This window comes from Morus notabilis, unplaced genomic scaffold (assembly GCF_000414095.1).
Source record: "Morus notabilis unplaced genomic scaffold, ASM41409v2 Scaffold78, whole genome shotgun sequence".
Taxonomy (NCBI): domain Eukaryota; kingdom Viridiplantae; phylum Streptophyta; class Magnoliopsida; order Rosales; family Moraceae; genus Morus; species Morus notabilis.
This window is the reverse complement of record NW_010367622.1, coordinates 846,415-851,991: the sequence shown is the minus strand read 5'-3', so window position 1 is coordinate 851,991 and position 5,577 is coordinate 846,415.

Genomic DNA, 5,577 nt, shown 5'->3' with positions numbered 1-5,577 from the left:
ACTATAAATTTGGAATTGTACTCTCGTAATTATAGACATAAATTACTTCTAAACTTTGAAGTGTCCATTTGATATAGTCACTGCATATAGATCAACCCTCCATATTCATAATTAGAGCTAAGTGAAATCCGTTAACCTCTCTAATTACATCTTTATCCTTAAGTAGCATTGATTCTCTAATGGACAGTGATTCATAAAATAAATTTATGAATCAGAGCTCCTACTGGTCCAAGTATCGAATCAACCCTTAAGCAAATTAATTATCTACTTCTTTCTCAAGAAGGAATGGATTCCATCTCATATAATAACATTCACGACTACCCACTTCATCATATCTCTAAAATACAAGGAATAGGATTCAGGATCTCAAAATCCGTATTGAGTAAATCAAAAGATACAAATCCATAAACAGCAGTCTGTTAAGAACTCAAGATTAAAATCATTCTATATATGACCATCGGTATACTCAATTAAAATTTCTATACTTAACGAAAATTATCAGAAATTTATATTGTGTTTGTGTCCCTGTTCCACATAATCTCACTATGCGTAATACACTCATTCAATATCTCTTCATATTAACAGTGCGGATAACACCGTTCCATCCTAAATGGGAATGGCATGTATTAGTAATGTTTTAATTAAAGATTCTGAACTTTAATTAAATTCATTATGAACATCATTTTGATTATTATCCTTAAATATTATCCTCTCGCACATAACACTTATATACAATATTTAAGGTCATATAAATAATCATGGAATTTTCACTGATATTCATAAAATATTCATTAATATATGCACAAAAAATAATGAATAAACTCTTTTATTAAATGAATAATAAATATCCTATTACATCTCATGCTTCTAGGACATCATTCTCAACATCTCGTACCATTTGCCACGTGCAGTCCCTGACAACAAGTTCTTTGTAAGAACGAAGACTTTGTAAAGAAGAACAAACATCATTAGTTGCTCCCGAATCAACTATTCAAGACCAGGAATCACCCACTATTAAAGATATTTCTAGAATAAGTAAATCTTATTTACTTGATTCTTCTTCTTTGTTTTAAGTGGAAACAATTTCCATCTAAGAGCTAAAGCCTTGTAAAGAAAACGGACATGATTAGTTGCTCTTGAATCATCTATCCAGGATTAAGAATGACCATTTACTAAACATGTTTCTAGATCTAACAAATCATATTTACTTTGGTCATTTTTCTTTGTTTCTTACATTAAGAGCGTTTGCTTCAGGGGTCGGAGGACATTTCTCCAATAGGACAAGCTTATATTCATCACATGAATACAAGTTATTTATGTTACTTTACCACTTTGCATAGTTATCTCTGGTCAGTATTTCAGTCTTAAGTAGGTTGTTTACTGGATTAGTCATATTGCTAGAAATAAATAGAAATTCATTCTAATAAATATGTGCATGAATATCATTCAACAAATATATTTTGATATAATTAAACATGGTGCGTGATGCACATGAAAAATACATAAAATTATGGTTTAATTATTAATGCCAATGATAATCTAATTTACCACGAATATAATGCCGACGTAGGGTAGGTCAAAATATTCACAAATTGAACCTAGACACTCTCAATTAATAAGGTTATCAAAACATCTCATATTATCAACGCTTATTAATTAATGTTATTTTTGTCAAAATATAATTAACCATTTTAATTATATTTTTATGAGTGTAACCCACCCTTTCAAATTCTACAGACTTAACTCCGGAGTGTCCTCGTAGGGTATGTCAAACCAGAAATACATCCTTGAACTAGAAATAATCACATAATTTTTAATAATATTCATATAAAATAATGAACATTCACTTTGTTAAATAAATAGTAAAATCTCCATATACATCACATGATTTAAGAGCATCTACAATGGGAACTCTCTAAATTTTAGTTAAATTTTAGTTAGCAACTTTTAAGTGAGTCCCTGCGACCAATGACAGAGCTAGAGTTTATTAATAAATTTTTTTATTAAGATTATACTAACATATATATATATATATGTAAATGATTGGCCTAATAAAATGTAGAAAACTATTAATTTAAGGGGGGTCAAGTCTAATTTATACACATACCTACTATATTAAAATTAAAACCACTATATTTAAAAACAAAAAAACAAAAAAAGCTTGGGGGCCATGGCCTTCCCACCCCATCCCTCCGTCGTTGCCTCCAACCATGCTCTTTGTTTTAACTAAATATAGAATATTTTAATATTTATTGAATTCAAAATATAAATAACTTTGTTGAATTTAAAAAAGATCCCTAGCATTTATTACTGTTTGAAAGAATAAAATAATAGAAAAAATGAAATAACTATTTTTTTTTTTGCTAACTATATTTGGCTAGTATGAAATGTATTCTTCTAATAGCCAATCATTTAAATCATTAAATATTTTAAGTAAAAATATAAATTGTATAGCATGGTTGAAGATGCTCTTAGGGCATCTCCAAGGGAACTCTCTAAATTGTAGTTAAATTTTAGCTAAAATGGCTAGAAAGCTATTTTAGCTAGCAATTTTTAAGTGGTATACTCTAAACATACTCTTTATTTTAGTTAAGCATAGATTACTTTAATACTTATTGAGTTTAAAAATATAAATAACTTATTGAATTTCGAAAGAACCTTTGCATTTATTATGGTTTGAAAGAATAAAATAATACAAAAATTAAATGGCTAATCACTTCTTGTTAGCTATATTTAGTTAGTGTGAAATGGATTCTCCAGAATAGCTAACCATTTAGCTAATGATTGGAGTGGATAAAAGCTAAATTCTAACTAAATCATTAGTCATTTGAGCTAAAAACACAAAATAGCTTCATAGTTAGAGTTGCTTTAAGGATCTAACAACTCACTCATACGATTTATGGTTTTTTTAGATTTTGATAGGCTATTAAAAAAAATACGGTTATGTTTCTAATCCTTAATTTTGCATATTCTAATAGGTTTGCGTTTTTTTTATAACAAACTAATATATATATATATATATATATATATATATATAAAAGGATGTAAAGGAATAGAGAAATCATACTATGACAGACTAAAACAAAATGTTGGGTGTGGAAAAAAAAATTATTATTATTATTATTATTTTACTAGTCCCGAGTATGTTGTATTTGTTTTGGACTCTGACATTTACTTTTAAAGGTTTTGCTATCCTAAAGTTTCTGAAATATGTAGTTGGGACTCATTCGTTTCTATTCTCACATGAAATCTAATATAGGAATGCCAGGGTTTTGAAAGAGAGAAAATATTAAAAAGAAATAAAATTTTAAAAAAATTTAAAAAGAAAAAATGACCCCAGTGTTATATTTTTGTTTGAAACAGATGGTTTGTTAACAAAGAGATTAAATCTCTATATTTCATAAACCTCAAGGTAGTTAAACCTTTAACAACAAATATTTGAGACTAAAATGACACAAATCCATTCACGTACTGAGAAGCCATATTATTATTCCTATATAAGATGGAAGCATATGCACGCGAAAATTTACTAAGTTTTAGTATTTAGGTAATCATATAAATATTTTAATTAATTTTTTGATTTAGGAAAAAATTAAATAGTTTATGGAATTTTAAATATTTATTCAATTCTTTGAAATTGCACGGTCAATATAGCTGCTTGTAAAAAATAAAATAAAATTAAAAAATTTTAAAAAAACCACACCAAAAAATATTGATATCATTATTGAAGAATTGCGTATTGTGTTTAACATATAATAAATTACAATAGGAAATGATAAATAAAAATTTGTACTTTAATCATTTGATAATTTTCGGAAACAAAATGAAAAGTTTTGAGTTGTATACCGTGTACAATGTTTGATGTGAGAATATATACTTACGTTTCTTATGAAAATACATCATTATACGAGATAATGGTGGTAATAGTGAACATTAGTTGTATTCAACACGACTTAAGATAAAACAGAGTTGTTTACTTTATTCAAAATTCTTGAATTTATAAAGTATTCCTAAAGTATGTCCGAATCCTGGCTTCATGATTTGGGTTATCTCGTGCCACCCCTGAATAAATTAAGAAAAAGGTTACTTTAATAAATTACTTTTTTTAATCTAATTCTGATTAATTAATCATCTATATTTGAGTGACAAGTAAATAAATAAATAAAAATAGTTTATCAAGGGCAATAAAATAAAATAAAAGTAAATAAATAAATAAAAACAAAAGATTTATAATGGTTTTAATGTGAGAATTACGACTACTTTCACGATTACAAAAAATTTATTATGATAAATAAGAAGTTGACCATAGAAGCTTGGACATCTTTTTAACTCTTCATGCCTATTCTAACCTCTCAGACTATAACCCCAAAATGAGGCACCCTTTTCCAAAGAAAATTAGCAACGGAATTTACAAATATAAAGACGTGTTTAGAACTCGTTTTAAAATGATTTTATTTTTTGTATGAAAATGAAAATAAAAACGTTTTCAATCTTATACGGAAATTATTTTTGAAAATGCATTTGGTAGTTTTATCAAGAGATTATTTTCAGTGTAAAAAAACGCATTAATGTCTCTCTATCTCTCTCTGTTCGAGAGAGGAGAAAACGAAAACAAAAAATAAAAAATGACTAAAAGTCATTTTTCATTTCTCTCTCATTTTACACTAAACCAAAAAATCATTTTTGTTTCTGTTTTTTGTCTTTATTGCACCAAACGCCGTTTTAAAAATATTTTCATTTTTTCTTTCTCAAAAAACGTGAAAAATAAGAACGGAATCAATTCTAAACACAGCCTAAAATTTGCATGTTGTCTTTGCTGAGAGTAATAATTAGATTTCACAAAATAACATTCAATACAAAGTATTATGACGTGTAAATTGTCATTTTTTATTTGTAGATGTTTAAAAGGTTGTATGTAATTATTAATAAAATATTGCATATAACAGTAAAATGATGATAATTTACTATTATATAAGCTAATAACGAAAATTGAGATTATAGCTAGTATCTCTAGCACAACTCTTTTTCTTTTAATTTAAAAACAAGATATGTTATTTAACGATTTTAATTTTTATCTATTTTTTATGTATGTATTAAAAAAGAAACACAGAAGAAAAACACACCAAACCGTGTGCGATCGCAGCATAGAAGTAACACCATGATCCATTAAAAATTTTTACTAAATGACACTATCCAACTAATTAATAACCGAAATGAAATTTGTACACTTCTGTTTAGTTCGCTGATTCGAGTTTTTAATTCGAGTTGAGATGTGATTTTATGTGAGAGCTTTTTACTGTAGCAAAAAAGTTAGATGTGATTGTTTGTGAGAGCTTTTTACTGTAGCAAAACTTGAATTATAAACTCGAATCAACGAAATGAACGGGGCCTTAAATATCACTAGTTCACCGGATCCATTCAAAGACCCGTGGGATAGGTGCCCTAACTCAAAGTTCTTAAATTCTCAATTTGGTCCATATATTTCTCTAAATTTGATATTTTTCCCCCTCTTAAATATATTTCTTTTAAATATGCCACTTTTAATATTTAGAGAGATGTGACTGTTTCTAAAAACTT